We start from the raw sequence: 23037 nt of genomic DNA on the forward strand, positions 1-23037 counted from the left end.
CTGGCGGTATCTGCAAAGAGCAAAACAGAGTTAATGCCTCAAGTCCAGTAAGGCTGTTCTTTGGAACACTGAAGTTTCTTCCAAAGGTGAGCCATATCTGATTATGTTTCTCAGTCCACAGTTGCTGCTGAGTGTTTCCAGCACTTTGCTGTTATTCCAGATTTCAGGTATCTACCATAGTTTTATTTGAGTCTTACACTCGATTATTGTGCTGTTTGAAGTATCACTATTACAAAAAAAGCATTCAACTTTACTGTAATGTTAAGTACAACTATTTTCGGGAAACTAAATTAGTTCAAGGAGCTTCTGGGACTGGCAATCACTTGCGACTGAAAAAATGAAATATCATAGATTACATCATGCAATTGTGCTTATGTCTGTGACAATATCTTTGGTGCTGTTCCATCTGACTTGGTGTGTGTCCTTGTAATCAGCCGATTAGGCAAACCTACTATCTTTATAAAACATGCGTTAGTTGAGAAACATCCTCTTCAGTTGCATCTGATCCTCTGCAGTAATATATAGCATTTTCCATTTTCAGAATCCCTGATCTCAGATGTTACTTGTTCAGCTGCATTGTCATGTTTCCTTCCACTTGAGTTGCAGGTGAATCTTCACAATATAAAGTTCCTCAGTTAGAACATGTTACATTGTTTCACCCTCAAATCCTGGCATTACAGGGGTGCTATAGTGAGCACTGCAGTATGGGACTGGAATAAACAGATTGAATTCATCCAATAGCATTACAGTTTCTTAACCGAATCATAGAATTGCTACCGTGTAGAGGTAGGTCATTCAGCTCAGTGAGTCCATGCCAACTCTCCGAAGAGCAGAAGTGGTGGAGTAAGAATCTCTAAAATTTGGATATTTCTAGATCATAGGTTTGCGTTTATGCAACATTATGTTTGCGACCTAAAATTAATATGCTGAAGATCTGAAACAGAAATTTCTGGAGAAACTCATCAGGTCTGACAGCATCTGTGGAGCAAAAGTTAATGTTTCACATCTAATGATCCTTCAGAATAATTGATGCAAACCTATCAGCTATCACAGCATCCTTCAGTTATAATAAAAGGACAATTTAACCCCAAGAACAACTAGTGATGACATTTCTCCGTTAATTTTCGTCCAATCAAACTTCGCAGCAATGAACATCTTGTATAGTAGAAACCACATCATGAGGAGGCTATGCAGCATGTGGATTCTATGCCTCTGGAGATTCTCCATCTGCGGCTGTCAGAAAAATCTCATTTCCTGTTTTTTTTCTGTATCTGGTTCTATTTTTAAATACTTATCCAATTCCTTTATGTTCTGTCGTCCATATTCCATGAAGACTCTACTCCTACCTGCCCCTCCCTGGATAATGAATCTCCTGGATTTGTGCTCCCTTTTTGCTGGCTCATCAATGAGTGAAATTTTTAAAAAATATTTATCCGGCCTGAGGTGTTCATGTTCATTAACACTTATCGGATTAGGCCTCTCAACCATCCCTTTTCACAGTGAAATAAGTCCACATTTTCAAACCTTGTAACCCTTCAACCCTCCTAAGTTGGTGAATTTTTACTAATGTCTTGGCTTTTTACTGTTCCCAATATTCTCCCCATAAGGGGACCAGAGCAGCATTTGATAGCGTGACTAATATCACAATGTATTTCAATGTAATTTATTTGCTTGTATATTCAGTAACCATGTTAAAAAAAGACCCAAAATAGTATTGACCTTTTCAAACCTTGTTTTAAAGGTTAAGGCTTTAGGTTTTTCTCTCTCAGTTGCTTTTAAGAATCTTAAATTTTAAGGTATACTTTAATTGTTCAATTTTTTAAAAATTACAATTTCACATTTATCACCTTCAGCTGAAACTGTTTTCTGTTTGTGAATCTAATGGTACAGCATTGGATTCTTCTACATAATTTGCCAGACCCCTAATTTTGTATCACCAATCTTTCATATCATTCCAAACCATATTAACTGACCATAGCCCCTGTTGAACTTTGAGCAATGTATCACTATTCATGTCCCACTGTGAAGAACATGAACACAAGGGATGAGAAAAGGGAAGCGGTGCATCAAACTTATCTCCAAGCAGTCATAGTGCAAAGCAACTAAATCTTCTCAAAGTCTCTGTTTCTTTAAAATAAAACCTAGCTCTAACCCCGTGATGGTAAGAACAAAGAAAATTACAGCACAGGAACAGGCCGTTTGGTCCTCCAAGCCTGCGCTGATCCAGATCCTCTATCTAAATCTGCCGCCTATTTTCTAAGGATCTGTATCCCTTTGCTCCCTGCCCATTCATGTCTCTGTCTAGATACATCTTAAATGACGCTATCATTCCCGTCCCTACCACCTCCGCTGGCAATGCATTCCAGGAGCTCACTACCCTTTGTGTGAAGAACTTTCAACATATATCTCCCCTAAACTTTTCCCCTCTCACTTTGAACTCATGACCCTTAGTAATTGAGTCCCCAACTCAGGGAAAAAGCTTCTTGCTATCCACCTGTCTACACCTCTCATGATTTTGTAGGTCTCAATCAGATCCCCCCTCAACCATCTTTTTAATAAAAATAATCCTAATCTACTCAACCTCTCTTCATAGCTAGCACCCTCCATACCAGGCAACATCCTGGTCAACCTCCTCTGCACCCTATCCAAAGCGTCCACATCCTTTTGGAAATGTGGCAACCAGAACTGTATGCAGTATTCCAAATGTGGCTGAGCCACAGTCTTATACAACTGTATCATGACCTGCCAAGGGAGCAAAGGGATGCAGGTCTTTAGAAAATAGGTGACAGAATTAAATAGAGGATATGGATCAGCACCGGCTTGGAGGGCCGAAGAGCCTGTTCCTGTGCTGTAATGTTCTTTGTTCTTACCATCACAGGGTGAGAGCTGGATCTTATTTTTAAAGAAGCAGAGACTTTGGGAAGATTTAATTGCTTTGCACTGTGACTGCATGGGGACAGGTTTGATGGACCACCTTCCCTTTTCTCATCCCTTGTGTTCATGTTCTTCACAGTGGGACATGAATAGTGATACATTGCTCAAAGTTCAGCAGGGGCTATTATCAGTTAATGATATGAAAGATTGGTGATACAAAATTAGGGGTATCGCAAATTACGTAGAAGATTCACAAACAGTCTCAGTCGAAGATGGTAAATGTGAAATTGTAATTTTCTTTTACAAAAATGGAACAATTAAAGTATACATTAAATTTTAAGATGCATTTAGGAAGATGCAATTCCAAGGTGATGCATTCCAGAAGATGCAATTCCAAGGTGATGCATTTTGGAAGATGCAATTCCAGAGCGAACTATACAGTAAGTGGAAAAATCCTGGTGAAAATTTAGGTACAGAGATATCTGGGTATTCAGGTCCATTATTCTGCAGACCTTTAAGATTACTGTTGATCTAGAGGGTCACCATCCTTTCAAAGGACTCATTATCACTCATGCTTTAGGGGAAAAATTTCTGAACAGGGTTCTAGTGAGGTTTAATTGAAATGTTGTGCAAAGACCATATAGGGTTTTATCGCAGTTTGAGTAGATTTGTAGCTCAAGTTGAGGTTTTGGATGTAGGTTTGCTCGCTGAGCTGCAAGGTTCATTTCCAGATGTTTCGTTACCCTACTAGGTAACATCTTCAGTGGGCCTCAGGCAAAGCAATGCTGAAAATTCCTGCTTTCTATTTATAAGTTTGGGTTTCTTTGGGTTGGTGATGCCATTTCCTATGGTGGTGATATTTACGGTGGTGAAGTCACTTCCTGTAGCTTTTCTCAGAGGGTGGTAGATGAGGTCTAACTTGATGTGTTTGTTGATAGAGTTCCGGTTGGAATGCCATGCTTCGAGGAATTCTCGTGCGTGTCTTTGTTTGGCTTGTCCTAGAATGGATGTGTTGTCCCAGTTGAAGTGGTGTCCTTCCTCATCTGTATGTGAGGTTACAAGTGAGAGAGGGTCATGTCTTTTTGTGGCTAGTTGATGTTCATATATCCTGGTGGCTAGTTTTTTGCCTGTTTGTCCAATGTAGTGTTTGTTACAGTCCTTGCACGGCATTTTATAAATGACATCAGTTTTGCTTGTTGTCTGTACAGGGTCTTTCAAGTTCATTAACTATTATTTTAGTGTGTTGATGGGTTTGTGGGCTACCATGATGCCAAGGGGTCTGAGTAGTCTGGCAGTCATTTCTGAGATGTCTTTGATGTAGGGGGGAGTGGCTAGGGTTTCTGGATGTGTTTTGTCTGCTTGTTTGGGTTTGTTGCTGAGAAATCGGCGGACTGTGTTCATTGGGTACCCATTCTTTTTGAACACACGGTATAGGTGATTTTCCTTTGCTCTGCGTAGTGGATTACCCAAGTGATATATTCAAAAGTTCTATGTTTGTCGTAGTCTAGTGGAACAACTTGTGCAGATTGATATTCAAGTGCTAGAAAATGTTGGACTTTCTTCTATTCATGCATTGTGTACACATGGTTGGCATTGTTTCTACTCATACATATAAACTTGCATTAATCTACATTTAGCAACATCTGCCAGATACAACTGCTATTCCCAGCCTTATTTCCTTTATCTTTGAACTGTGGTCTAAGAAAAGTAGATACTGCTTTAAATCAAAGAAACTGTGCAAAAAAGTGCCTGCAGTTTAAGAAAAAGGGGGATATTTACTGGAGCATGTTGTTAACTGTGCAGTGAAAAGGCAACATTTATAATGAAGCAGACAGAGTCAATGGGTTTTGAACTAAGACATAATTGCTTGACAACATTTTTATTGGCTCCTAATGTGATGACCATGACTTGAGGCGCCAGTGCTGCACAGAACCGTCTTGCCGACAATGAGAAAGCACAAAAAAATCTTTGTGACTGTCTTCTGTATGGAAGTTCCAGCAACGGCTAGCTGGCTTATATTCACTTTCTTTTGTCAATCCATTATTGACTGAGGAGTGAATTGTCTTGAGAGAAATTGAAAGGACAAGTTCTCAACCAGCGAGTGAAAGACCACTTTGATTTGCAAACAATCTTGTGTCAACATCGAGGAATCTAAAGGAAGCAAAATAATGGGAGTGTTGCTGAACAAAGAGACCTTGGAGTGCAGGTTCATAGCTCCTTGAAAGTGGAATCGCAGGTAGATAGGATAGTGAAGAAGGCGTTTGGTATGCTTTCCTTTATTGGTCAGAGTATTGAGTGCAGGAGTTGGAAGGTCATGTTGTGGTTGTACAGGACATTGGTTAGGCCACTGTTAGAACATTGCGTGCAATTCTGGTCTCCTGAAGCTTGAAAGGGTTCAGAAAAGATTTACAAGGATGTTGCCAGGGTTGGAGGATTTGAGCTATAGGGAGAGGATGAACAGGCTGGGGTTGTTTTCCTTGGAGCGTCAGAGGCTGAGGGGTGACCTTATAGAGGTTTATAAAATCAAGAGCATGGATAGGATAAATAGACAGTCTTTTCCCTGGGGTCAGGGAGTCCAGAACTAGAGGGCATAGGTTTAGGGTGAGAGAGGAAAGATATAAAAGAGACGTAAGGGGCCAGTTTTTCATGCAGAGGGTAATGTGTATGGAATGAGCTGCCAGAGGATGTGGTGGAGGCTGGTACAATTGCAACATTTAAAAGGCATCTGGGTGGGTATATGAATAGGAAGGGTTTGGAGGGAAATAGGCCGGCTGCTGGCAGGTGGGACTAGATTGTATTGGGCTATGTGGTCGGCATGGACGGGTTGGACTGAAGGGTCTGTTTCCATGCTGTACATCTCTATGACTCTAAATCCTGTGGAAGTGGTGTTTCCCAGTTTTCTTTTCACTCTTTCCATCCTAGTATTCATGTATTGTCCATCTGTTTGTGAAGGGATGAATTTAAGCAGGAGTAGCGTTAAAAGTTTGCAATTTGTGTTTCTTATTAGAACGTAGAAACGTACAGCACAGAACAGGCCCTTTGGCCCATGATGTTGTGCCAAGGTTTAATCCTAATGTAAAATATAATAACTTAACCTACGCATCCCTCAACTCACTGCTCTCCATGTGTCTGTCCAGCAGTTGTTTAAATGTCCCTAATGACTCTGCTTCCACCACCACCCCTGGCAACGCATTCCATGCATTCACAGTTCTCTGTGGAAAGAACCTGCCTCTGACATCTCCTCTATACCTTTCCCCTAATATCTTAAAACTATGACCCCTCGGACCCATCAATCCTGCCTTGGGGAAAACGTCTCTGGCTATTGACTCTATCTATTCCTCTCATTACCTTGTATACCGCAATCAGGTCTCCTCTCTCCCTCCTTCTCTCCAGAGAGAGAAGTCTGAGCTTTTTCAACCTTTCTTCATAAGGCAAGCCCTCCTGTCCAGGCAGCATCCTGGTAAACCTTTGTTGCACCCTCTCCAAAACCTCTGTATCTTTCCTATAGTAGGGTGACCAGAACTGAACACCATATTCCAAGTGTGGTTTCACCAGGGACTTGTAGAGCTGTAGCAAAATCTCGCGGCTCTTAAACTCAATCCCACTGTTAATGAAAGCCTAAACTCCATATGCTTTCTTAACAACCCTGTCCACTTGGGTGGCAACTTTGAGGGATCTATGTACTTGCACACCCAGATCCCTTTGTTCCTCCACACTACCAAGAACCCTGTCTTTAATTCTATATTCAGCATTCAAGTTCGACATTCCAAAATGCATCACTTCACATTTATCCAGGTTGAACTCCATCTGCCATTTCTCAATCCAGCTCTGCATCCTGTCTATGTCACACTGAAGCCTGCAATAGCCCTCAATACTGTCGACACCTCCAACCTTTGTGTCATCTGCAAATTTACTAACTCACCCCTCAACCTCCTCATCCAAATCCTTTATAAAAACTATGAAGAGCAGAGGCCCAAGAACAGAGCCCTGTGGGACCCCACTCAACGCTGACCTCCAGGCAGAATACTTTCCATCTACAACCACTCTCTGCCTTCTGTCGGCCAACCAATTCTGAACCCAGATAGCCAAATCTCCCTGTATCCCATACTTCCTGACTTTATGAATGAGCCTACCATGGGGAACCCTATCAAATGCCTTGCTGAAGTCCATATACACCATCTTTGTCGACCTGTCTTGTCACCTCCTCAAAGAACTCAGTAAGATTTGTGAGGCATGACCTGCCCCTCACAAGGCCATGCTGACTGCCTTTAATCACACTATGCTTTGCCAAATAGTCATAGATCCTATCCCTCGGAATTCTTTCCAAAACTTTGCTGACCACAGACGTAAGACTGACTGGTCTGTAATTGCCAGAGATTTCCCTATTCCCCTTCTTGAAAAGAGGAACAACATTCGCCTCCTTCCAATCCTCCGGTGCGACTCCCGTGGAGAGTGAGGAGGCAAAGATCTTTGCCAGCGGCTTAGCAACCTCCTTTCTCACTTCCTGGAGCAGCCTAGGATAAATCTGGTCTGGCTCTGGGGACTTATTAATCTTAATGTTTTCCAAAGTTTCCAGCACATCAGCTTCACCAATCTTGATCTGGTCAAGCCTGTTTCCCAGCTCCTTAAAGTTCTCATTCACATTTCCTTAGTGAAAACTGAAGCAAAATACTCATTTAGGGTTTCCCCTATCTGCTCAAATTCCATGCAAAGTTCCCTACGCTATCCCTGATCAGTCCTACCTTCTCCCTGATCATTCTCTTATCCCTCACGTATGAGTAATATGCCTTTGGGTTCTCCTTAATCCTATTTGCCAAGCCTTTTTCATGCCGCCTCCTGGCTCTCCTCAGTCCATTTCTGAGCTCCTTTCTAGTAAGCCTGTAATCCTCTAAAGCTGTGCTAGATCCTTGCTTCCTCCACCTTACGTAAGCTGCTTGCTTTCTTTTGACGAGAAGCTCCTCTGTTCTCGTCATCCAAGGTTCTTAATCTTACCCCTTCTTACCTGTCTCAGAGGAATAAAGGCGTGCAACACTCGCAACAACTGCTCCTTAAACAGTCTCCACATATCTGCTGTGCCCTTTCTGTGGAACAATTGCTCCCAGTCTGTACTTCCCGACTCCTGTCTGATAACATTATAATTTCCTTTTCCCCAATTAAATATCTTCCCTCGGTAACTGCTCCTTTCCCTCTCTAAGGCTATGGTAAATGTTAGGCAGTTGAGATCACTGTCACCAAAGTGCTCTCCCACCGCGAGATCTGATACCTGTCCTGGCTCATTGCCGAGCACCAAATCCAAAATAGCCACTCCCTTGTCGGTCTGCCTACATACTGAATAAGGAAACCCTCCTGAACACACCTGACAAAAATGGCTCCAAACCAAACCATCTGCACTTTAGGAGGTTCCAGTCGATATTGGGAAAGTTGAAATCACCCATAACTACAACCCTGCTACCTCTGCATTTTTCCAGAATCTGCCCGTCTATGCGTTCTTCAATCTCTCTACTGCTATTAAGTGGCCTGCAGAAAGCCCCCAGTGTGGTGGCTGCTCCCTTGCTGTTCCTGACTTCCACCCATACTGAATCAGCAGACAGACCTTCCTCAACAACGCTCATTTCTGTAGCTGTGGTGCACTCTCTGATTAGTAATGCTTACACCCCCTCCTCATTTTCCACCTTCCCTGTTCTTTTTAAACGTTTTAAACCCTGGAACATCAAGCAACCATTCCTGCCCTTGTAAAACCCACGTCCCTATTATGGCCACTACATCGTATCCCCAAGTACTGATCCATGCTCTAAGTTCATCACTCTTATTTTTGACACTCCCCTTGCATTGAAGCAGAAACACTTTAATCAATCCGTTTGTTTCATCACACGAGAAACCTTCCCGGTAGATTCACTACATCCTGTAACTGCCCCGTCTGCAACTGTCCCCCTCTCAGATACGTGGCTCTGATTCCCATCCCCCCTCCAAACTAGTTTAAACCCTCCCGAATCACACGAGCAAATCTTCCACCCAGGACATTTGTGCCCTTCCGTCCTTCATGAACAGGTCCCACCTTCCCCAGAAGGTATCCCAATGGTCTAGGTATCTGAAGCCCTCCCTCCTGCACCAGCCTCGCAGCCACGTGTTAAGCTGCATTTGCTGACTGTTCTTCACCTCACTATCTCGTGGCATGGGTAGCAAAACTGAGATCACTACTTTAACTCGTCTTGCTCTTCAGCTTCCAACCTAACTCTCTGTAGTTACTTTTCAGATCCTCAATCCCTTTTCTGGCTATATCATTGCCAATATGTACCACGATTTCTGGCTGCTCACCCTCCCCCTTCAGAATCCTGTAAACACAATCAGCGACATCCCGGACCCTGGCAGCAGGGAGGAAACGTACCTTCCGGGAGTCCCGTTCCTGACCACAAAATCTCCTGTTAATCCGTCTAACTATTGAGTCCCCTACCACTAGCGCTTTTCTGTTCTTTCCCCCTTCCCCAGAGACCTGACAACTATGGCTTTCCTCTGGTAGGCTATCCCCACCGGCAGTATCCAAAACGGTATACTTATTGCTGAGGGGAACGGCCACAGGGGATCCCTGCTCTGACCGTAGGTTCCCTTTCCACCCCCTGACTGTAACCCAGCTGACCTTATCCTATGTCTAGGGTGTGACCAATTCCCTGTACATCCTCTCAATTTCTCCCTCAGCCTTACCTTGGTTTAAAAATGTGAGAATGAATAGCTGTTTTCTTGTTCAGTACAAAAACCTTGTGTGTTTTCTTTAAGTCTGATTTCATCCGTTAGGTAAAAGGGGGATTTTGGATAGTTGGATTACAGTTTTTAACACTTATGATGACCTCTAGAATAGGGGGCTTGATTTCCAGAGCACCACCCCAAGGACTACACATTTTTAAAAACTGAATAATTGAGGTTAGGGCTGTTTTGTTACAGAAAAGCAAATTTTTTATCACTCAAAGGAAAGTGTAAATGTGGGGTTACTTATTGGTTAAAAAGTACATGCTTGTTTAAAGAAGCTGGATACTTTTGAGACACGTTGCCATGAGGTGTTTTTGGGGAGAAAATAACTAGCCAGCAGCAGGGATTGGATTAATCCAAATTAGCGCTTTTGATGAAGACTTTGCAAAAAGAAAGATAATTCCTAATTCAAGCTAAGACCCAAGTCCAACTCATCAGCTGTCATGCTGAGGATTCCCACAGCTGATGATGTGATATTTTACCTATATTATCCACCCACAAATTTCCTAAACAAAGTCTGTCTGTATTATATGTGGTAAACGTGTGCCTTTGTACATAAAGCGGGCATGGTTTATTTTTGCATTAGTAATTAATAATCTGTCCTTGCCACATTAGTGGATACGCTTTTTTTCATGAATAAAACCTGGTGTGAGTTTCTTTTATCTTGGATTATGGTCATAGTTGAGCATGAATCATCCAAGAGATTAAATTGATCATATTTAAGTATTCCAACTTTAAGTACATTTAAGTCATCATTGGACAAGCATATGGACGTACATGGAATAGTGTAGGTTAGATAGGCTTCAGATTGGTATGACAGGTCGGTGCAACATTGAGGGCTGAAGGGCCTGTACTGCGCTGTTATGTTCTATATTTCACATTGTGAACTAGTTGGGCTTGACTTCTAGCACATTATTCCCACCAGAGTGTCATAGCTCGTTGTTTTGAAGTTGTGAACGAGAAATGAAGCTGGTGGATTGTAGAAATTATCCTCTACAATTGGCCTGTAACTAGAGTCGGGATGTCTACTTACAATAGTCATGTTGTGCTCGCACCATATGAACTGCATTAGTTTGAGAAGGCAGCTTGCCACCACCACCACCATCTCAAGGGCAATTAGGGATGCACAATGGATACAGTCTTTTAGATTTTTAGCTTCCAATCCCAGTGGAGGAAATTAAATGGTTGTTGGTTATTTGCATCACTTGTAGAATTTCTTCTTTTACTCGTCTTTGATCTTTGACATACAAACTTCAACTCTGTATTCAAGTAGATTCCCATATTTTGAACAGCCTAAGGGCTCATGGTTCAGGTTTAGTTGCTGCCGCAGTAACTTATTATTTTGAACAGGTGGTCAATCAAACTAGTTTTCTTTTCTGCAGTTTTATTGGAAAACTGATGACTTTGAATAATTTGTTTATTGCTGAGCACTCTTGACATACAAATAGAAAGTCAGCTTAACCTTGTGCAAGTGGAGAAATCAGTAGTACAAATTCATAAGGCAAGCTTGAGGTTCTAAAAGCTTCAAAGTTTTTATTTGCTGGAATAAATTTTCCACATGACTGTTTGGGTGTAAACTATAATGGCATGTCTGACTTGTACCGTGGTCCATCTTTCCAACATTGCGTAATGATTTTAAAAGGTTATGGACTTTTACATAGTATGTAATTTGAAGTCAGAAAATGTGGGAGCAACCTGCACTGAAATGCAGGGTATAATTTGGATACTTTACTGAAGAACAAATCACAAAAAAAACCTCTACAGCCAATCTCTTGTGATTATTTATGGATGTGGCCTTATTTCTGGTAAATGCAGGCAACAAGATCAAAGTGCTGCCAACATGAAAACATCACTTAGCCTCTTAATGTACTGTCTTCAGGTCAGTGGGTTTCTAATTTTGAGGCAAAGATGTCTGGATGAGCCATCTTCCCAGAGGAACCATTATTCGGCAAGCCAGTTCTCCCTGATCTTGTACGACTTGATAGACAGCCAAATGGAAGAAACTTGCAAAACGTGCTGGTCAGGAGGCAAAGACATAAAAGATAATTTAAAATGTTTGAGAGGTGAAAATAAATAAATGAGCAATTTGCATTTTCCCATGACTGACAAATCTACCGTATACTCTTACATTAAATTGGAGAATATTTTCTCAATTATGTCGTCTAACAATTATTCAGTTAAATTACAACCCTGCATTAAGTTGATATGTCCTTTTTAAGGTCACAGTTGCTGCATTTTCTGAGTCCATTAGAACCTGATTGATTGCAGAAATCCTCAGGTCACCTAGTGACCTTTTCCATATTTATCCTCCTGCAACATGAGAGGAACTTGGGGGTAATCTGAGGTGTGATTGATATACCTCAGTACAATTACTTATATATGTGATTGAGTCTGCCATGATGGAATGAAAAGTCACGCCACAACCTTAACCTTTTGTTTTTAATTTGTTCTCTTCTCATTTTGAAGTTTACCAAAGGTGTTTCTCACTATTCAGTTTTCTGTTGTAATTCATTCCTGGGATGTGAATATTGCTAGCCAGCTTTTAGTGCCCCTCTTTAATTGCATTTGACAAAGCAGTGGTGAACTGCTTTCTTGAGCCACCAATCACCTGGCTTAGATGCAGTGACAGTGCTGTTATTATGTAACATTTCAGGATGGAATGGTGCTGTAAGTCCCTGTCAAAAGGGCTGTGAGACTTAAAAGGGAATGTGTAGATCATGTACCTCCTTGTTCTTCCAGGTGGTAGAGACCAGGGGTGTAAAATGTGCTGTTGAAGAACTTTTGAGTTGTTTAGTGCATTTTTTAGATAGCCCTTTAGTAGTAGGGAATGAATATTGCTGAAGAAATACACATGTTATTGAACCTTTTTATTTTGTACACATCAGTGCAGCTCAACGGAAAATTTTACAGCAAAGAGAAAATGACATTTATATTGTTTGGGAGAAAAGTGGTGAATGGTTAGCAAGGGGTCACTGATGAACAGAGATACCTCTGTGATAAATGCACCAGTTAATGATGACTGACAGCTTGCTGCCTAGTTCTGATATAATTTTAAAGCGAGTTGACTATGATTAGTCTGGAGCAATGAAGGAGAGAATGGCTGTCACCTGTTTCTTGAAACAAGTGCTGTGTTAATATATGATTTTTCCTATCTGCAAAGAATAGATCATTGTGTAATATGTCACAACTAGTACACATATGTGTTCTGCAAGTCTGACTGATAATCCTGAATTGGTTGTCAGCATAATTCTTAAGTAATCTGCTCTTGAGTATTAATGTTGTTTTCTCTTCAAATGGTATTTCTCAAGTGGTATTCTGATGAATGTAAGATGAAAAATTTTGACAATTTTGTTTTGACTAAGACTCAAATTGTATGATGTTCCATTCTGCCCTCTGGTCAGACCACATTTGGAGTATTGTGTGCAGTTTTGGATCCCATATCTCAGGAAGGATGTACTGGCCCTGGAGTGTGTTCGGAGGAGGTTCACGAGAATGGTCCCAGTAATGAAAAGCTTAACATATCAGGAATGTTTGCGGACTCTGGGTCTATACTCGGAGTTTAGAACGATGAGGGGGGAGTCTATTTGAAACATAGACAAATGTTTGAAACATACAGAATACTGAATGGCCTGGACAGAGTCTATGTTGGGAAGATATTTTCATTGGTAGGAGAGGGTACAGCCTTCGAGTAAAGGGAAGACCTTTTAGAACGGAGATCAGGAGAAACTTCTTCAGCCAGAGAGTGGTGCATCAGTGGAATTCAGTGTCACAGAAGCCTGTGGAGGCCAGGTCATTGAGTATATTTAAAACTGAGGTAGATAGGTTCTTAAGTATCAAGGGGATCAAGAGTTATGGGGAGAAAGTGGGAGAACGGGATTGAGAAACTTATCAGCCATGCTTGAATGGCAGAGCAAACCCAATAGACGGAATAGCCTAATTTCTGCTCCTATGTCTTAAGATCTTATAGTGGATCCTTTGGTATTATATATGATCCTGAACAAAGAAGAGAAAAAGAAAATGTAGTCTTGGATCATAATTTCATAATCAATTGCCTCAGAGTTTCAATTCTGACTTGCTTCTTGTGCACAGAATAAGTTTCCATCAGATCTCATGTCTCAGGTTCTAGATATAGAGTCATAGTGCTGTACAACATGAAAATGACGTTTCGTCCATGCCGACCAGATGTCCTAAATAAATCTAGTCCCATTTGCCAGCATTTGGCCACTATCCCTCTAAGTACTTCGGTTCCAGATCCCTTTTAAATGTTGCAATTGTACCAGCCTCCTCCATGTCCTCTGGCAGCTCATTCCATACACCCACCACCCTCTGTGTGAAAGCATTGCCCCTTAGGTCCCTTTTAAATCTTTCCCCTCTCACCCTAAACCTATGCCCTCTATTTTTGGCATTCCCCACCTGCGGTAAAGATCTTATCAACTCACCCTGTCTATGCCCCGCATAATTTTAAAAATCTCTATGGTCACCCCTCAGCCTCCAACACTCCAGGGAAAATACCCAAATCATTTATATAAAATGTCAAAACTCTGTGGACCCAGCACCAAAGATTGTGTCCTCTGGCTCATTTGTGGTATCTATAACGAAACTGAAAGATTGGTAGCAAAAACAGATAATATCAGGGAAGGGAAAGTGCTTAGACCTGCAGTGGCCTCAATGTGCCAGTGTTTAAGTTGGCCTCTTGAAGGCCATTTCTTTTCTGCCAAGTCCCCACCATAAGGATATGGATTATATATTTTCTGTTGAAGTGTTTGCTGATGAAAGCCTGCCAACCTGAGTTAATAATATGTTTCTGGATTAGTGGTGCTGGAAGAGTACAGCAGTTCAGGCAGCATCCAAGGAGCTTCGAAATCGACGTTTCGGGCAAAAGCCCTTCATCAGGAATAAAGGCAGTGAGCCTGAAGCATGGAGAGATAAGCTAGAGGAGGGTGGGAGTGGGGAGAAAGTAGCATAGAGTACAATGGGGGAGTGGATGAAGGTGATAGGTCAGGGAGGAGAGGGTGGAGTGGATAGGTGGAAAAGGAGATAGGCAGGTCGGACAAGTCCGGACAAGTCATAGCTTACTTTCACCTTCCGAGGACTCCTTCGCCCACCAACACACTGCACCCACCTGGACACCCTGCGCTGGCCTATTACCTGCCCTCGACCTCTTCATTTCCAACTGCCGCCGGGACATTAACCGCCTCAACCTGTCTACCCCCCTCCCCCACTCCAACCTCTCACCCTCGCAACGTGCAGCCCTCCAATCCCTCTGCTCCAATCCCAACTTCACCATCAAGCCAGCGGATAAAGGGGGCACAGTGGTAGTCTGGCGCACTGACCTCTACACTGCTGAAGCCAAATGCCAACTCGAGGACATCTCTTCCTACTGCCCTCTCAACCATGACCCCACCCCCCATCACCAAACCATCATCTCCCAGACCATACAGAACCTCATCACCTCAGGAGCTCTCCCACCCACAGCTTCCAACCTCATAGTCCGGGAACCCCACACTGCCCGGTTCTACCTCCTTCCCAAGATCCACAAGCCTGATCACCCTGGCCGACCCATTGTCTCAGCATGCTCCTGCCCCACTGAGCTCATCTCTACCTACCTCGACACTGTCCTATCCCCCCCTAGTCCAGGAACTCCCCACATACGTTCGAGACACCACCCACGCCCTCCACCTCCTCCAAGATTTCCGTTTCCCCGGCCCCCAATGCTTTATCTTCACCATGGATATCCAATCCCTCTACACCACCATCCGCCATGACCAGGGCCTCCAAGCCCTCCGTTTTTTCCTCTCCAGACGTCCCCCAACAGTATCCTTTCACCGACACTCTCATTCGTTTGGCCGAACTGGTCCTCGCCCTTAACAATTTCTCCTTTGAATCCTCCCACTTCCTCCAGACCAAAGGGGCTGCTATGGGCACACGTATGGGCCCCAGCTTTGCCTGTCTCTTTGTTGGCTACGTAGAGCAGTTGATCTTCCGTAATTACACCGGCACCACTCCCCACCTCTTCCTCCGCTACATTGATGACTGCATTGGCACCACTTTGTGCTCCCGCGAGGAGGTTGAGCAATTCATCAACTTCACCAACACATTCCACCCTGACCTTAAATTTACCTGGACCATCTCTGACACCTCCCTCCCCTTCCTGGACCTCTCCATCTCCATTAATGACGACCGACTTGACACTGACATTTTTTACAAACCCACTGACTCCCACAGCTACCTGGATTACACCTCTTCCCACCCTACCTCTTGCAAAAATGCCATCCCATATTCCCAATTCCTCCGCCATATCTGCTCCCAGGAGGACCAGTTCCACCACAGAACACACCAGATGGCCTCCTTCTTTAGAGACCGCAATTTCCCTTCCCACGTGGTTAAAGATGCCCTCCAACGCATCTCGTCCACATCCCGCACCTCCGCCCTAAGACCCCACCCCTCCAACCGTAACAAGGACAGAATGCTCCTGGTGCTCACCACCAAATCATCCGCCGACATTTCCACCACCTCCAAACAGATCCCACCACCAGGAATATATTTCCCTCCCCACCTCTTTCCGCCTTCCACAAAGACTGTTCCCTCCATGACTACCTGGTCAGGTCCACGCCCCCCTACAACCCACCCTCCCATCCTGGCACTTTCCCCTGCCACCGCAGGAACTGTAAAACCTGTGCCCACACCTCTTCCCTCACCTCTATTCAAGGCCCTAAAGGAGCCTTCCACATCCATCAAAGTTTTACTTGCACATCCACTAATATCATTTATTGTATCCGTTGCTCCCGATGCGGTCTCCTTTACATTGGGGAGACTGGGCACCTCCTAGCAGAGCGCTTTAGGGAACATCTCCGGGACACCCTCACCAATCAACCACACCGCCCTGTGGCCCAACAATTCAAACTTCCCCTCCCAATCTGCCGAGGACATGGAGGTCCTGGGTCTCCTTCACCACCGTTCCCTCACCACCAGACGCCTGGAGGAAGAATGCCTCATCTTCCACCTCGGAACACTTCAACCCCAGGGCATCAATGTGGACCTCAACAGTTTTCTCATTTCCCTTTCCCCCACCTCACCCTAGTTCCAAACTTGCAGCTCAGCATTGTCCCCATGACTTGTCCGGACTTGTCCTACCTGCCTATCTCCTTTTCCACCTATCCACTCCACCCTCTCCTCCGTGACCTATCACCTTCATCCCCTCCCCCACTCATCCATTGTACTCTATGCTACTTTCTCCCCACCCTCACCCTCCTCTAGTTTATCTCTCCACACTCCAGGCTCACTGCCTTTATTCCTGATGAAGGGCTTTTGCCCGAAACGTCGATTTCGAAGCTCCTTGGATGCTGCCTGAACTGCTGTACTCTTCCAGCACCACTAATCCAGAATCTGGTTTCCAGCATCTGCAGTCATTGTTTTTACCTCCTTAATAATATGCTTGCCATATTATCCAGAGCTAGTGACTATCTTCTTGGTTTAAGGTGGCTCCAAGGTGTCATGCAAATGAAAAATCGGAACCAAATTCATTCTCTGTGATTTGCTTTCTAATCCAATATCTGAAGTCAGCAGGTCAGCATAAAACCAGAATGCTGTTGAGAATTTAACAAACCAACATGGCACAACAGTGAACCAAGTTGTAAATCTGTCATTCAGAGCTGGAACCTCCGATTCAAGTGCCTTGGGAACTAGCAAGACAGCAGGTTTCACTGGTTAAACTCCTAACAGTACCTGAGGCATGGTTAGACCTCAAGACTACGCATAGGTAAACTCAATTTAATTAAGTCAGATGAGTCCCTTTGGGAAGAATGTGAGTTTTCCCTCAAGGGGGAGACAAAATCCCTATAGATTTTCCAATAACTACTTTTTGACTGAAGACAACAAATGTTGGAGATCACAGCGAGTCAGGCAGCATCCACGGAGAGAAAGCAAGCTAATAATTCGAGTCTAGATGACTCTTCATCAGAGCTGAAGTAAAATGTAGAAGGGACAGCATTTGCAAATTTGGGAAATGAGGGGGGTAAAGGACGGCGATGGGATTAGAGGGTGTAGGGTGACAATGAAGAAAAGATGTTGATAATTCAGTTTAAGTGTTCAGAGTGTGAGAATGGCACAACAATGGTATGCCTCCTGCCAGACTTGAAAGGATAGTAAGTGCGATGAGGGGGTGTAGGGAACACGTTGGGTGTGGGAGGACAAGATAACAAGCTAAAAGAAAGGGTGGAAATGTTCACGATTTAAAGTTGTTGAACTTAATATTAAGTTAGCCACAGATGAAGTGCTGGAATACTAGAGGTTGGCTAACATGGTGTCATTACTTTTAAAAAGGTGGTCAGGAAAAACCGATGAGCCTGACATCAGTGGTGGGCAAGTTGTTGGAGGAAATCCTGAGGGACAGGATTTGCGTATATTTGGACAAGCAAGGACTGATTAGGGATAGTCGACATAACGTTGTGTGTGGGAAATCATGTCTCACTAACTGGATTGAGTTTTTTAAAGAAATAACAAAGAGAATTGGTGAGGGCAGAGCGGTGGACATTTTCTATATGGACTTCAGAAAGGTGTTTGACAAGGTTCCTCATGGTAGACTGGTTAGCGAGGTTAGAGCACATGGAATAGAGGGAGAACTGTGGAGTGCCACAAGGATCTGTGCTGACTGCCTTGCTTTTCATCATTTATGTAGACAATTTGGATATGAATGTGGAAGTTATAGTTAGTAAATTTGCAGATGACATCAAAATTGGAGGTGTAGTGGACAGCGAAGAAGGTTACCTCAATGTACAACAGGATCTTGATCAGGTGGGCCAATGGGCCGAGGAGTGGCAGATGGAGTTTTATTTAGATAAATGCGAGGTACTGCATTTTGGAAAGGCAAATCAGCGCAGGGCTTATACACTTAATGGTAATGTCCTGGGTAATGTTGCTGAGCAAAGAGAGCTTGGAGTACAGGTTCATATTTCCTTCAAAGTTGGAGTTTTAGGTAAATAGGATAGCAAAGGCATTCAGTCTGTTTTCCTTTATTGGTCAGAGCACTGAGTATAGGAGTTTGGAGGTCATGTTGGGTCTGTACAGGACATTGGTTTGGCCACTTTTGGAATATTGTGTGCAATTCTGGTCTGTATCCTATGGGGAGGATGTTATGAAATTTGAAAGGGTTCAGAAAAGATTTACAAGGATGTTGCCAGGGTTGGAAAGTTTGAGCTAGAGGCAGAGGCTAAATAGGCTGGGGCTGTTTTCCCTGGAGCGTTGGAGGTTGAGGGGGTGACCTTTTAGGGATTTATAAAATCATGAAGGGCATGGATAGGATAAATAGACAATGCCTTTTCCTTAGGGTGGGGGAGTCCAGGACTGGAGGGCACAGGTTTAGGTACGAGGAGAAAGGTTTAAAAGGGACGTAAGAGGGAACTTTTTCATGCAAAGGGTGATGGAGTGTATGGAATGAGCTGCCAGAGGAAGTGGTGGAAGCTGGTATATTACAACATTTTAAAAGGCATCTGGATAGGTACATGAATAAGAAGAGTTTAGAGGGATATGAGCCAAATACTGGTAAATGGGACTAGATTAATTTAGGATTTCTGGTTGGCATGAATGAGTTGGACCGAAAAGTATGTTTCTGTGCTGTACATCTCTCTGACTCCAAGTTCAGAAGGCTGTAAAGTGGCTAGTCTGAAGATGAGATGTTGGTTCCTCCAGTTTGCGCTGTGATTCACTGGGACACTGCAACATGCTGAGGGCAGACATGTGGGCATGCGAGCAGGGCACTTTAAAATGGATGGCTACAGGGAGGTCAGGTCATGTGCACAGATTAACTGTTCCGCTAAGCAGTCACCCATTCTGTATTTGGTTTCTCCAGTGTAGAGTAGGCACACTGGGTGCAGTGAATACAATACTTAAGTTTGGAGGAGGTGCAGGTGAAATGTTGCTTCACCTGGAAAGACTGTTTATGCCCTTGAATAGTGAGCAGGGAGGTGAAGAGGCAGATGTTGCACCTTTTGCATTTATATGAGAAGGTGCTGTGGAAAGGGGGAGATGTGTTGGTGGTTTTGGTATGGACTCGGATCTCCCAAAGGGAACAATCCCCATGAAATGCAGACGAGGAGTGAGGGGAAGAGATGTTTTGTAGTGGTATTCTGCTAGAGTTGTCTGAAATGGTGGAGAATGATCCTTTGAATGCGGAGGCTGGTGGGATGAAAAGTGAGGACAAGGGGGACTCAATCATGCTGTTGTGAGTGGTGGGAAGGGCAAGGGTGGAAGCACGGGTGATAGGTCAGATGGGGTTGAGGACCCTGTCAACTACAGTAGGTGGGAAACCGCGGTCATGGAAGAAGCAGTGTATGTCAGCAGCACTGTTTTGGAAGGTGGCATCATCTGAACAGAAACTGGGAGAATGGGATGGAGGTTCTTGCAGGACATGGGTGTGACAAGCTGTAGTGAAGGTAACTATTGGAGTCAGTGGCTTTGTAGTGGATAGCAATGGACAGTTTATTCCTTGAAATGGCAACAGAGAGAACAAGAAAAGGAAGGGAAGTGTCGGAAATGGACAATGTGAAAGTTATAGAGGGGTGGAAATTGGAGGAAAAATAAATGACGTTTTCAAGGTCCTGGCAGAAACGTGAAGCAGCACCAAAGCAGTTGTCAATGTACCGACAAAAAGGGTTGTGGGAAGGGGCCAGTATGACTGGAACAAGGATTGTCCTGCATACCCCATAAAGAGGTAGCCATAACTAGGACCCACGCAAGTGCCCATAGCCACTACTTTGATTTATAACTACTTTTTGATATTTATTAACATGTTGATTGAATCCTTTACCTGGAGAAAGTGAGGTCTGCAGATGCTGGAGATCAAAGTTGGAACTTTATTGCTGGAACAGCACAGCAGGTCAGGCAGCATCCAGGGAACAGGAGATTCGACGTTTCGGGCACAGGCCGAAGAAGGGCCTGTGCCCGAAACGTCGAATCTCCTGTTCCCTGGATGCTGCCTGACCTGCTGTGCTGTTCCAGCAATAAAGTTTCAAACTTGAATCCTTTACCTGTTGATCACCTGACTGAGCAAGTTTACTGACCAAAAAAACATTATTTGGATGAAAACTAATTGGGCTTCATTAATATATGGTACTGGAGTGATGCTTCAAGAAACCCATCTGCGGAAGGCTGATTCATGACTTGGAGCTTGCTCATGATGCTGCTTACATTAACTTGAGTGGGGACATCATAACATTATTCTATCTAAAATTTTAAACTTTTTAAATTTTTCAAGGATATTGACAATCTTAGCAGGAAATTACTTCTATTAATTAGTTCCTAAAGTAAGTTAAAGTCAAGAAAGCCTGAAATTAGTGTCATATAGGTTTACAGCATTTGGCCCATTGAGTCTATCCTGATCAAAAACAAGCACCAAATTATTTTCCTTATGTTTTCCAGCAGTTGGGCCATAGCCTTGTAAGCCTCAACCACCCTTCCAGGCAATGAGTTCCAGATACCCACCACTCCGTGGATGGAAAAGAAATTCTCACATCCTTCTTAATCTCCTGGTCCCCTACTTTAAATTTATTCCCCTGGCCATTGATCCCTTCATCAAGGAGGAACATTCCTTCCTGTACATCCCCACCTCCGGGACATCTCTGCTTCAAGGTAAATGATCCTGGTCTAACTAATCTCATTTTTTTAAACTAAAACTCTTGTAAATCCCCTCTGCATCCTCTCCAGTGTGATTGCCCACCACATGTAATATGGATTCCAGAACTACACATAGTCATGACCTAGACAACATTTTATACAATTCCAGCATAACCTCCTTGCTCTTAAAATATATACCTTGGCTAATAAAGGCAACTGTCACATATGACTTATGAGCCACTTTGTCTACCTGTCCCATGACCCTAAGGGACTGGTGCACATCAAGAGCTCTCTGATTCTTGGTCCTTTGCAGTTTTTTCCCTTGCCTTGTTTATCCTGCTCCAGTGCAAAACCTTACACTTGTCCATATTGAATTCCATTTGATTTTTTGTATTTGCTTCCAAGTTGTTTTTAAGTAACTAACCTCCTGTGGTATTGGTTGCTATGAATCAAAGGATATATAAGAGAAGTGTAGTTATTATACTGCATAATGTACAAGGCATTGTATGTCATGGCTCTAAGTCAGAAGTTTGTGTTTTGAAATCCCATTTCAGATTTTGGACACCTATCTTTGGCTGCCATTTCATTTCATGTAACATGAGGGTATGTTACATTGTTGGAGTTCAGGAAATGTCCTCAATGAGATGTCAAACAATGATTCCTTCTGTTCCAGTGCCACTACATAGAGCAAATTCTTCCTTTACTCTGCAATTGTTCTTCTTTAGTGACAGTTGAACTACGAGCTCCTGATGCAGAGGACTTTTTTCCAAACAAACAGCTAGCAACTACACTACCATCTTTATGGTTTGGACAGATTTACTGCAGGTTGTCACTGGTGTCCAGTACTGGTTGCCATCCATTCTCATAACTTCAGTATGATAGGAGGCTCCACCTCCCTCACATTTTCTGCCCTTGTGTTTGTACTTCTCTTTGCCTGTCTCCTTCATCTTCCCATTTTTTAAGTGTTTCCTTCCCTCTGTCTAACTGTGTGTACGTGATTATATACTCCTGTGATCTGTTTCCGCATTATTCCTGTTAAAGCTCAGGATACAAAACTATGGCACTAGCCAATAGGTAGCAAGTTGAAGGTAGATACTGCAGGAGGCTGTGCAAGAAAGAAAATGGGTGATTGGGAGTTGGTCTTCAGGTCAGAAAGAAGCAAAGAAGCAAAAGCAAGCTTAATGTTTAGGTTTAATGTACATGATGAGCAGGAACTGGTATTTATTGGGCTTCCTGTGGCTAGCCCGGGCTTTAAGAGTGGAATGAACAAGCGTGGACTTGACTTGAGAAGATGGTGGTTGGAAGTAAGGCTGCGATTGACTATCTTTTCAGAAGCAAGAAGCAAACAAGATGAAGTTCAGTCTATTGGGTGGTGGATATAATTGCTGTATTGCGCTAGAGTTAATGTAAAGATCAGAAAACCCTGTAAGATTTCTGGAACATTGCCTATTTAGGTTTAATTGGAATTCTTTAATTAATTGAAAGATTTGAATTTAGTTAGCAACATTCAATTGTGTATTTGTGGTTTTCATGTCAAATTAGCCATGATATGTTACTGGCATGCAAAGTAATAGCAATATAACACTGAACAGAAACTGATGTGCAACATTGTGTCAATGTGGAAAATGTACAGCACACTGGTCTTGCTTAGGCAGAAATTAGTGTTGCCATCATTTTTGGGTATGAGTAAATGTCAAATATATATAAGGAACCCTAAGAGAGCCCTCCTTGTGATGCATTTCTGGGTTACCAGAAATGAGATGAAGCTGAGAGTACTTGATCTATGCAAAAATAGAACTAGTGCAAAACAAA

General features: G+C 43.2%; 1 protein-coding gene across 5 annotated transcripts in view; it reads left to right on the plus strand.

Annotated features, from left to right (window-relative positions):
• znf592 (zinc finger protein 592) overlaps positions 1-23037 on the plus strand; it is a 184692-nt gene that overhangs the window by 36300 nt on the left and 125355 nt on the right. Inside the window, exon 1 of one of the 5 annotated variants that reach the window (XM_087982163.1) lies at positions 21062-21240. The exons of 3 other annotated variants lie outside the window; for them this stretch is intronic. The gene's annotated coding sequence lies outside the window, so the exon portion shown is untranslated. Of the gene's footprint in view, positions 1-21061; positions 21241-23037 lie in introns of those variants that run through there. One more of the 5 variants, XM_087982165.1, reaches the window with a different exon arrangement.

Source organism: Chiloscyllium plagiosum, unplaced genomic scaffold (genome assembly GCF_037043375.1).
Source record: "Chiloscyllium plagiosum isolate Xiang-an unplaced genomic scaffold, Cpla_swu_hap1 HiC_scaffold_42, whole genome shotgun sequence".
Taxonomy (NCBI): domain Eukaryota; kingdom Metazoa; phylum Chordata; class Chondrichthyes; order Orectolobiformes; family Hemiscylliidae; genus Chiloscyllium; species Chiloscyllium plagiosum.